Raw genomic sequence first — 11,750 nt, 5'->3', positions numbered from 1 at the left:
GGCTCTGAGACAGCTTGGGAGAGGTTGGCACAGCCTGAGCTGCTGCACCTGCTCGTGAAGTCTCTGCAGGGAGGAATCTTTCTGTGCTCCTTCTGCTTGGGGGAGCGTTCCCGAGGGAGCAGTGATGCTACAGCCAGGAGAATTCCTTCTGGAAGTGCAGAGCAGAGAATTATGGGATGGTTTGGGTTGGAAGAGACCTTAAAGATCGTCTTGTTCCAGCCCCCCTGCCATGGGCAGGGAACACCTTCCACCAGCCCAGGTTGCTCCAAGCCCCATCCAACCTGGCCTTGGACACTTCCAGGGATCCAGGGGCAGCCACAACTTCTCTGGGCAACCTGTGCGAGGGCCTGCCCACCCTCACAGGGAAGGGAGGTCTAATCTAAACCTCCCCTCTGTTGGTTTGAAGCCCCTGGTGCAGGGTCAGTGTGTGTGAGACCCTCATCCTGGGCTTCCCGTGGCTTCTCCTGCAGCTCTTTCTTCAGAGGGCTTGGTCCTGCACTAACTGCTCTGCTGCATCAGACCCTTGCTCTCCATCCCCCCAGCAGGTGGAAATGGTGGGGGGGCTTCTCCACCTGCATGTCCTGGCCCCCCCAGGTGACTCAGAGCATCTCAGCTGCAGCACAACCTCCTCCTCAGGGTTGCCTTGGAGTCCAAGTGCCCGGGGCAGGCAGGAGGGAGGGGAAGCATCTCCCGTGTCCCGCTGCAGAAACATTCCCAAACACTCCAGGCCGTGTACAGGGAGCACTCCAAGTGTTCCTGCAGTGCCAGGGCTGGGCCTGCAGTGCTGCTTTATGGGAGGGATGGTGCTGGGTGCCCACACGCCTCTGGCACTCCTGGAGCAGGTAGGCTGTGTTTATCCTGGGGCCTGGCCCCAGGGGCTGTCAGCTGGGGCTGAGCCAGCCAGGCTGAGCTGTGTGCTATCCAAGGATTGTTGAGAGGCCAAGCCTGCTCCTTGTGCTGATGGAAAGCGTGGCTTCGAGCAGTTTTACCCAGTCTGAGCTGGTGGACCTGTGCCAGTGGGCAGGGGGGAGCTGGTGGGGGCTTCACCCCCTCCTCTGTGGGGTGTGAGGTGGGTTCAGCACCACCCTCTTCAGGGAGAGGCTTTGAGGAGCCTTGAATGGCTGGAGCTGGTGCATCTGCCCCTGGGCACAGGGTGGGTGAAGGGGTGAAGGTGGGGGTAGATGCCAAATTTTCCCCTCTTATTTTTGTTGCTTGAAGTATTTGGCTGGATTTGGCATGCAGTGGAGTGGGGATCTGTCTCCCAAATGATTCTCTGGTCTTGGTTTGGGACTGGGGACAATTTGCAGAAGAAAGACCATAAAGCTGGCAAAGCACAGGGTCTGTTCCCCACATGGCTCCTTTCCCTGAGTCCTTCCCTGCCCTCAGCAGCCCAGCACGTGGGATGGATCAGCTGGCTTGCACATGGATCTGCATCAGGAAGGGATGTGTTTTCACCTGGCCAAAGGTCTCCAGCTCCTCTGAGCACCCTCCTGGACGTGGGGCCAACCTCTCCTCCAGCTTCTGTGTCCAGCCTGGGAGGGAAAACCCAGCGGGCTCAGGGCTTGGTGGCTGGTCAGCTCCGCTCCTGCAGCCCTTGGCTGGAGTCCTCCCAGTTAATCTAAAGGGCAAAAATTTAATTAAATGAGATGTAGATCTCATCTGCTGGGAGTTCTCCTTGTGGGCACCGTGCCCTGGATCGTGGCCAAGGCAACAAAGGGAGCTGGGGGAGGAGGAGGGTGGAGGGAGGAGGAAGGCTGGGCAGTGCCTTCCTTTCACTTTCCTCCAGCACTGGCCAGGTTTTCCCCTCACCTGCCCTAAGGATGGGGCTGGGATGAAGCTGTTCAGTCCTTCCCAAACCCCACCTTGGTGGCTTCAACCATAAAACTGAAGCTGGGAGCACGGAAGTGGGTGTAGCTTGGAAAAAATCAGATTTTGCGCCTGCCATCCTTTTATTATCCCATGAAAATGTCTTTCTTGGAAGCTTTCCTTGCTGCAGATTTGCTTTTGCTGTCTGGAGTGCTGGGAACTGGGAGCAGAGAGCTGGAAGGTGTTGGGAAAGGGGGACAGGCAGGGCTGGACTGGGACCTACCGGGGATGGAGGATGGATGCAGGGATGGATGCAGCTGCACCCAACCTTCTTCCCCCTCAAATCAAAATGGTGATGTTGGGGACTAAGACTCGTTTTTTGGGAGCAGGAGAGGCCCTATCCTGGGCTGGACCTGGCAGGACCCCCTTGAGCTGCAGCACGAGCAGCCTTCCCGCAGGAAACCCCCCGGCTCCAGCAGGGAGAGCCCATTAAAAGGGAATAGGGCAATCAATAAATCAAGGCACCTGAAAAATGAAACCAGGGGGTTGGGAAAAGAGGTTTTCTTCTTTCTTTTTTTTTTTTTTTTTTTCTTTTTCCTCAATTAAAGCAAACAACACCCCCCCCCGCAAGTGGGGCGGGCGCTGCGCAGGGCCCAGCTCAGGGTGCTGCTTAAATGAGCTCTGTAAATCACAGCTCTGATACCTGGAGGTGTTGAAAGGGGAGCAGCTATTCCCCAGCTCGGGAAGGGAGAGGGCTGGGAGGGCCCATTTCTTCTGCAAAGGTGGATTTTCTCCAGAAATCCATCTCTGCGTGGATCTGATGCTGACATCAGTGAGGGAAAGAAGATGCTGGTGAGGGTGGGTGGATTGAGCCAAAGGGGTTTATCCCAGAGGTTTTGGGTAACAAATACTGGGCTGTATCCCTGCTCTAAGCAAACCTGTTTGTCTCTGGAGTGTTTTCAGGCTCGTTAATAGGACCCTTGAAACTCCCTGGCTTTATATCCCAGCTGGCAGGTTTTTGGGATCAAACATTGGGATGCTCTTGGAGGGGTGGGAGCACTGCCCTGTTGTATTTGCTGTTGTTGGGGACGTGGTCCAGGGGTGGCCTTGGCACTGCTGGGTTAATGGTTGGACTTGATGAACTTGGAGGTCCTTTCCAACCTAAATGATCCTGTGACTGTGTGGGGAAATCGCTGCCTTTTGGCTTCCCCCTCCCCGTGTCCCAGAGGTGGAACACGACGACTTCGTGCTGATGACGGGAGCAGGAATTCATGGCTTTGCTGCACCCTGTGCTTTAAATTAAACAGCAGAATACCTGGAATGAGTGGGAATAAGGCAGGACTGGTGCCCAGGCGGTGTGTGCCCCGTGGCTGAGGGCAGGCCGGGGCGGGCTGAGCGTGCCCTGGCACCAGCACCACCAGTGTCCTCCGGCCGCAGGCACCGCAGGCACGGCTGCTTTGCCCCGTAAAACCCCTGAGGTCTGAGCCCTTTTCCAGGTGCACATCCCTCAGAGCCTCTTCCCAAGCCTCTGGCCCAGGGATGGCACCGCGGGGCCGCTCGGGCGAGGCGCCGCGCCGAGGAACAAGGAGCTTTTCACTCGGGCGCTTTTTTTCCTGACCTACATTTTCATATTCCTGCATCAGAGTTTTAAGTTTCAACCCACTGGCGTTTTCTCAGCCAGTAACAGTTTCAAAAAAAATTCCTGATTAATTCTAGGAAAGGCTGGGCTGGAGGTACGTTTCTCCGTGCCCTCCGCTGAGGTCACGGCGCGGCTGGTGCTGTGTCCCCTCCTCCTGCTGGGAACGGGCCTGGGGGCCTTTTGGGGGGTCACCAAACCCTCACCTTGACCCTTCCCCATCCCAGAGTGGAACTTCTGAGCCCAGAAATCCCATGTTGTCTCTGCTGAGGGCCAGTGGGAGGATGCTGGGATGACCCACGAGGACCGTGACCCGGTGTCCAGGGGTGATGCCAACCCAAGTGTGGAGGAGTTTCAGAGTGATCAGCAGTGGGTCTGTGGCACTGGGTGTGTAATGAAAATTCCTTTTTTTTTTTTTTTTTTCATTTTTTTTGGAGTTGATTAAAATTATTTGGGAAAAATTGCTTTTCCCCAGTTTCAACGAATTTGAATTAAGACAAAGACCTTTTTCTTGCACCTTTTCCCTTTCTCTTGAGACCCTGCCGGGCAGGAGGTGGGGGATCCATGTCTTTGGTCACTGTGAGTTAAAACTGAGATCAACAGCAAATGAGGAGAGCCTGGAGTAGGGCTCCAAGTGAGATGAAGGCTCTGCCCTGATTCCTCTCTGAGGATGGATTTGTTTGTTTGAGGGAGGGTTATTTTGATCTTGGGTTGGACTGGACCAACTGTGAGACTTGGTTGCTTTATCCATGTTTTCTGTTCCACTTGAAGGGAAGTTAGTTAAATGCAGTAATTTTTTTAAATCCCTATTTTTTTATGCCTCCCTGTTTTTATGCCTTACCATTTGCAAAGAAAGGAGCAGTGAGTATATGGTGCAAACTTCTGCCTTGATTTGTGCACATATAAGATTTTTGCTGTTGCTCTCTGGTTTCAAGGACCCAGAAGGGGCAAACAGCCCAAATTTGCTCCCCCTCTGAACACCACATTTCGGGTGAGGGCAGTCCCTGAAGGTTCCCACCCTTCCTCAGCACTGAGCCCTAATCCTGGCCTGAGGGCCCATCTCACTGCAGGTGAGAGGTAATTTTACCTCCTGATCCGGTGCTGAGGTGCATTGTGAGAATTAAACAGTGCTTTGCTGTGCTAATTTCCCGCCGTGGATTGTATAATTATCTTTTTATAGGGACGGGTGTGTTCCCGGCTTTCCTGCCCCACGGAGCAGTGGCTGTGCCTGTGCCTGGATGGGACAGGTTCTGGCACACCTGGCTCTGTGCTGGCTTTGCTCTGGGATTTTGGGAAGTTAATTGGGGACTGAGGGATGGAGGTGCCCTGGAGACTCCCCAGGAGTTGCACTTTTTACACCCCCCCAGTGCTGAGCCTCCCCAGTTCCTCTCTTCAGGAGCAGCAACCCTTGGTGTGTCGTGGGCTGGGCTGCTGTGAGTGATGGCACTTGGAAAAGGAGGCTCTTGCACTCGGGAAGTGCAGCTGGATCGTGCCAGGGCAAGTTTTGCTGCTCTGGGATGGGTCCCACCAGCATCTCTGGGACCAGCAGTTTGCAGTGCACTGGGACAGGGATGCTGGTGGGATGGGCCTCACCCTGACCAGCTGGGGAGGTTCCTCCCCTCCCTCAGGGATATCAGTTCCTTCTGGATAAGAAGATAAAGATCTTGAAGCTGTGGTTTAAAGCTCCATAGGTGAGGCAGGATCCATCCTGTGGGGCTGGGGGAGCATCTCCCTCTGCTCTGCTTGCACTTGGCAGCTGCGTCAGCTCTGCCTCAGCACTTCACCGGAATTCCATATCCTCATTTTTCATGGAAAAGAAGGAAGGGGGAGAGGGGAGAAGGGGGGCACAGAGAACTAATCAGCTTAGGGTCAGAACAGGAAAAAACACTGCTTAAATTGGTAATCCCCCGGGATAGAAATTAGCTCAAAGCTGCAAAATAAATGTGCAGCCAGATGGTTTTTCCTCCTTCCCTTCCTCCCATCCTCTGGGGGACTGGTCTCAGAGGGCAGAGGGGGGTGGCAGGGCACACTCCAGTGTGGCTTTTGTATCCTTGTTTGGGATAACTCCCTGATTCAAAGCTTTCCAGAAAACACCTTGCCCCAGATGTGAGGACTTTGGGCATCCCCAGGCCGTGGGGAGCAGAGCTCATCCCTGGGATGGGACCCTGTGGGATGCACAGCCAAACCCATCACCTCCCTGGAGCCAAACACTGAGGTTTTGCAGTGCTTTTCCCATCCTGTGAGCCAGTGCCTTGCTGTGGGAGTGTGGGAATGAGCACAGTACCCCCTGTAATCCTTTTTATCCTGGGGATCCATCCGTGCTGAGCTTTCTGGGATGCAGGAGGTGCTGCAGAGCATCCCTCCTCTCTGTCTGCTGGAGCAGCAAGCAGGTGGAGTTCTCCCTGTAGGTGAGAAGAGGAGGGGAAAGAGCCCTCCAGCTCATTTGGAAGAGCCCAGGGATCAAATGGCTCGTCAGGGCTCCTGCTGATGACAAACCAAGGGGAGCTGCTCGTCTGCTCACAGCAGGGGCTGCTGCAGTTCCAGCAGGAGAAGCAAAAACGCTGGGAGATAAACGAAGTTCACGCTCAGGGAACATCGTTCTGCTGGCTCGGGCCCATCCATCAGCCTGTCAGAGGGTTATCACTGTGGGGATGCTTTTAATAAAGGAGCAGAACTGTCATTGGGTGCCAGAGCCTTCCCGAAACCTGCGGCAGCCGCTCCCGGAGCCCGCGCTGGCCCAGCCTGACATCACTCCCTGCTTATCACCGGGCTGCAAAAATGAAGGAGAATGGGACTTTCTTCATTCTTTCACCTGCCTGTCAGTCTCCAGGTGACACATGGCTTTCAAGAAAGAGCGTGGCCTTTTCCTGCGGGGAAGGAGGGGGAAAATTGCTCGAAAGAGCCGGAGAGGGAGGCGGCACACGCAGAACAGGTTGGAGCGTGGGAGCGAGAAAGTCCTCGGGGGTGTTTCTGTTGGGGGCTTAAGAGTGCTATTTTTAGTCTTCCTGAGGGCGAGCACCTGTGCTCAGGTCTGGGTGGGTTGGTCAGGGCTGGTATTTGAGGAGGGAAGTGCAGCTGGTGCTGGGGGTGACGCTTTGGGAGCAGCCGTGCTCATCCCGGCGGGACTGAGCTGCTGCCCGTGCTCACCTGCACCCCTGGCATCTCCCCAGGGCCCCCATCCTCTGGGATTGCATTGGCCATCACAGCCACTGCCTTCCATATCTCTGGAGAGCAGGGTGCTGCTCTGGTGGCCGGGGGCTCCTTCCTGCACCTCAACCCCTGCCAGTTTTTTCCAGCTGTTGATTCCTAGCGGGAGCTCTCGAATACCCTGTGCTATTTATGGGGTCTCACACAGCCCTGATTGCCCAGCCCTGAGCATCCCCTTTCCCCCTGTGGCATGCAGGGTGGGTGTTTGGTGGAAGGGTTGTGTGCTGGTGACTCAGGAGGGGCAGGTCGGTGACTCAGAGCTGACAGCACCTGTCTGGGCCACGGTTATTTATTAACACCTTACCAGAAAGGGCGGCCTGGGAACAAAGCACTTGCTTCGCTTCCTCTGGCTGAGGAGGTTTAATGACACCTCTCCTGAGGCTGTCTGGGGTTTTGGCAGGGCTCTTGTGTCTCAGGCTTAGGTTGGTAAATGGAGATAATCGCTTTGGACTGAAACTCCGGGAATCAGGTTGGCTCTGGCAGCAGAGCCTGGTGGTTTAAGGAGAAGGCTCCGTGGTGTTGCAGTGGTGTCAGAGGAGCCTGGGGGCTCCTTCATGGCCAGTGTAAAACCTCCTGGAGTGAGATACCTGCTTCAATCCTGGCACACCACTATAGATCAGTCAGCAATGCTCAGGACCCCCTGACCTTGCGCAGGGAAGCTGTGGCTGCGCCATCCCTGGAAGTGTTTAAGGCCAGGTTGGACAGTCCATGGAGCAATCTGGGACAGTGGTAGGTGTCCTTACCCATAGCTGGGGGGTGGAATGAGACAATCTCTAAGGTCCCTCCCAACCCAAACCATTCCATGGCTCTGTGATGCAGCACATCTCCCGGTGCTGGTGATGGAACAGGCAGCATGGCAAGAATGTTTTCCCCAGGGATCCCAGATTCCCACCCCTGGTCACCTCCTGGTTGGGCTGTGGATGTGAACTGGCCCATTCTGCGGGGTTCTGCCTGTGGTGGAGCAGCTGGGCAGGGAGGAGGAGGGGAGGAAGGAGTTGTGAGGAGCCCCATGTGAGGTGGGACACGTGTGAACAAGCAGAGAGTGATGGGAACAAGCAGAGAGTGATGGATGGGTCCCCTTGGCAGCACAAGGGTCACACCATGCCCTGGCCTGGCCCAGTGGCTGCTCACACGGGGGGGACAGTGGGGGCAGGGGACCCTCTGCAGGGGCTGCCGAGGCTCGGGAGGGCACTGTGTGTTGGCAGGCACAGGCTGTGACTCAACAGGGCCGTTTCATCTCTCTCAGATCTTTGGCTTTTTTACTTTTCTTTAATCCACTTGCCTCATTGACTTCATTTTAGTGGCTGGGTTCACCGAGGAGCGCTTTGGTCATTAAGCACGTTGGGGCATGTGGATAAACCTGCGTCTCTGAGCGTGAATCGCTTTAAAGCCGGGATCAAATCCCTGGCTGGGTGTGACAGGCACAGCAGGATCCCAGAGTCCCTCCTGCTGCCCCTCACCTGCCCTGCTCCGTGCTTGGAAAGGGTAAGGCCAACCAGGGTGTGCAGGTTGGAAGTCCCATCCCTTTGCAGGTCCCTCAGTGTGTCCAGGTCCCCGTTTCCCTCCACAGACGGGAATCTGTCAGGGCTTCCCTTCCCCTTCCCCGGGGTTGGGGCCAGGCTGAGCCCTGCCTGGGATGTGTGTGCAGGGGCAGTGCCACGAGGTGCTAAGGCAGCCGTGCTGGGACCGGTTCCTGCAAACTGGCTGTAGCTCCCTGGCTGCATTTTTCTAAATCCAGCCCTTTGGATGGGAAGCGTTTTGACAGTAAAAGTGGAACTGGGGCATGTCTGAGCAGGGCGAGGGGTCTGAGGGAGGGACACGCGAGAGGGAGCAGCAGGGAGGTGTGTGAGCCCTAACGGGAGCGCTGCCAGGATCGTTTCCCTGCTCTTGGTTTCCTTTCCTGTTTGCTGCCCACACCGTTTGTGCTCACGCTGTCTGTAGATGGTGTAGATGCTCCTGTCCTCCGCAGCCGAAAGTCCCGTTTCTATTCCTGCGCTTTGCTCTGCTCCCGGAAAACGCGTGTTTGGGGAGACAGGGGCAGGAGGCAGATCCCCATCTCGAAATGCAGGGACCATCGTCCTTCCTGCTGCAGCCTCAGCAGCTCCTCCTGTGTGCGCTCCGGATGGGCGCACTCCCATTCCCGGGATGCTGCTGAGTGTGGAGGCAGCTCACGCCCTCATTCCAGTGCCTGCCGTGTCCCCCCTGCCCTCCCGGGGTGTTGTGGGGGGCTCACGGGGAGAACAGCAACGCGGGGGCTTGGTGCTGGGGGATGTGCAGTGGTGGGGAAGGAGGAGGTTTGTCCTGAGAGAGGTTTGTTCAGGTCAGTGGGGTCTGGGCAGGGTGGTGTGTCTGGGACAAAACGATGTGTGGGGCTAAACTGGGGCACCCACGTGCCACTGAACCTGCCTGGGCTCCTTTCCCCACTGAGGGGTGGCAGTGTCCCTAATCCACGCAGTAAGGACGTGCTGACACCCCCGCTGTGGGCAGAGGGGCCATCCTGCAGCAGCCACGGGGCCGGGCACATCTCCTGTTGCCGGTGCCTCCATCCCTGCGGCGGTGCCGGTCCCCGCTCCATCATCACTTGTTCCCGCTCCATCATCACTCGCTCCCGCGGGGCCGCGGCCGCATCCCCAAGGAGGGACCGCGCCGGCTTCGCGGGGTGGAGGCATCAGGAAGCGCCTTTGATCTGCGGGCACCCAGAGGCTTTGAAATGAGCCGCAGAGCTGCCCGCCCCGCCGGGGAGGGGAGATAACAACATCAGAGCCTGCGCCCAGGGCTGCGGTATCGCGCCTTTATGGAGCGCTGATTGCTCCCGGCCGGCGCTGCTCGCTCGGGGGAACTTCAAAAGCAGCGCTGGACCCGCAACAACGCCCTGTGCAAAGAGTCCCGGGCCCGGCTGTGCACACACACGGCCGGCTCTGCGGCTACACCCAGGGTGACAAGGCTCGGGGCCCTTCATGTCCTCACCCTTCGGTTTTTGGTAGATCTTTCTGGCCCACTGAGGTGGGTGTGAACTGGATGCGGTGGGATCGGAACCTCTGGGCCTTCTTGGTGGGCACTGGGTGCCTCTGGGATGCCACTATCAGTATTTTAGCTCCCTGCCTGTCCCAGATCCTGCTGTGCAGTGATCCCCAGAGCCTGGGAATTTGGGATTAGTGCCTTGCAAACCCCCGTGGTTCTCGTGAGGTCCCTCTGGACCGTCTTGGTGGGCGCTGGGTGCCTCTGGGGTGCCACCACCAGTGTCTTAGCTCCTTGCCTCTCCCAGGCCCTGCTGTGTGGTGGTCCCCACGGCATGGGAATTTGTGGTTAGTGCCTTGCAAACCTCAGTGATGCTCAGAGCAAGGAGCAAGGATTTGCAGCTGCTCCCAGCATGTTTCCCAGCAGCAGGGGAGTTAACAGGAGAAGTTGGGGGGAAAGAGGAGGAAAAGGGTTTGGATCTCCTCCGCCCCCCCTGCCTTCCCCTGGCTGCTGCCATTTCATCAGGCTGTGTATTGGCCTCCCGAGGATGGAGCTGGGTAACACCACAACATAAACAGAACATCTGGAAGCTCTTAAAGGGTTTTATTTTTTAACACATTTACAAGAGCCAGGGACACTTGTGCAGAGGGTTCTGCAAGCTGGGAGACGCTGTGCTCGCTGCTTCCCCAAGAGCCCAAGGCTGGTGGTCAGGCTTTTCCCTGGAGGAGCTTGAGGGGCTGGTTTGTGCCTCCACACTGGATTGCTGAGGGGGTGGTGTCTGGGCCAGGAGGTGCCAATCTTGCTTGCATATCCCTTGTGAGGTCCAAGGCAAACAGATGATAAGTGTGGTACAAAAAATGAGCGTAAACCTCTACCCTTCTTTCTTGCCCCTGGTTGATGCTGGAGCAGGATGGGGAGTCAGGAAGGGTTTGCTGGGGAGAAAAGCTGTTTAATGATCTTATGGAGTGAACAGGGTGAGAATCAAAGAGCAGAGCAAATGATTTAATTCCCCACACGGCCTGAGAGCTTGTCTGTGCAAAATGGGAGCTGCTTGTGCCATGCTTAACAGCGGGATTTGGATCCTCCAGTTGATTTGAGAGATTGGGGGTGGAGATCCCGTGGATAAAGGGATAAATGAGATCCATTCTCAGTCTGCTCTCTTGACTGTGTTTTCCTCTCCCTATCTCCTTGCAAATCTCTGTGGCAGTGGGGAAGAGGAGCCCCTTTCTGCCCAGGACAGCAGTGAGGGCCCAGGGGTGGGCACTCCTCCTGGGGAGTCCTTGGCTCTATCACGGTGGTCCCTGTGTCCCGGCTCTGTGCTGGGATGTTTAATCCAGGACTTGCACGTCCCTTGGACTGGGTAAGGCAGCCCATGTGCACACAGGCAGCATGAGCTGCTTTCCCTTCCTCTGCATTCCCAGATGTTTTGGGAATTGTTTTGCCTGTGCACAGGAATGGCCATTTGAGTTTCTTCCATCAGCCCCCGGCTCTGTCTCTTCTCCACCCTCGTGCTGTCCTGCACCCTCATCTGCTGCCTCCTGATCCCACAGGAGCCCAGCCTTGGGGCTGGTGCTGCATCTCCTCTTTTGCACAGTGCTGCAAACATTTTGCTTGGTGACAAAGAAGAACCGTGATTTGCTCCAGCACAACCAGCTGCCTGTGAGCCTGGACCTTCCGTTAACGGCGTGTTTTTCCTCCGCAGGGTCCGTGGCGAAGGCTCGGGGTGCAGGGACCTGCGAGGAGACAGCCAAGGTGTCCTGCAGCTCTGACTGTGGCCAGAACAGCCAGGAGCACCCTCCAGAGGATGGGCACTTCATCTGGAGCTCGGGGAGAATGACATGGGAACCAGCAGCTCGCCCTGAGCTCGCCGGGGCTGCGTGATGCTCAACACTTGCCAAAAACAACCCCTGCACCCTCGCTGGGCTCCACAGCCCCTGCCTGCTGAGAGGGGTTTCCTCCCAGTGCTGACCTCATTTCACACTCCCACACAGATCTGAAGGTCTTAATTAGCTGCTCTCTGCTGGGCTTTGGGAATTATCCCCGTGGGCAGTGCTGGTGACGGATGGATGGCCAAGCGCTTTTGGGCCCAACACAAGGAACCAGCTGTGGAGTTTTTGGTCTTTTTTTTTTTTTTTTTTTTTTT

Source organism: Empidonax traillii, unplaced genomic scaffold (assembly GCF_003031625.1).
Source record: "Empidonax traillii isolate 1590-97213 ecotype Southwest subspecies unplaced genomic scaffold, ASM303162v1 scaffold1037:size355049, whole genome shotgun sequence".
Lineage (NCBI taxonomy): Eukaryota > Metazoa > Chordata > Aves > Passeriformes > Tyrannidae > Empidonax > Empidonax traillii.
Note: the sequence above shows the minus strand (reverse complement) of the source record.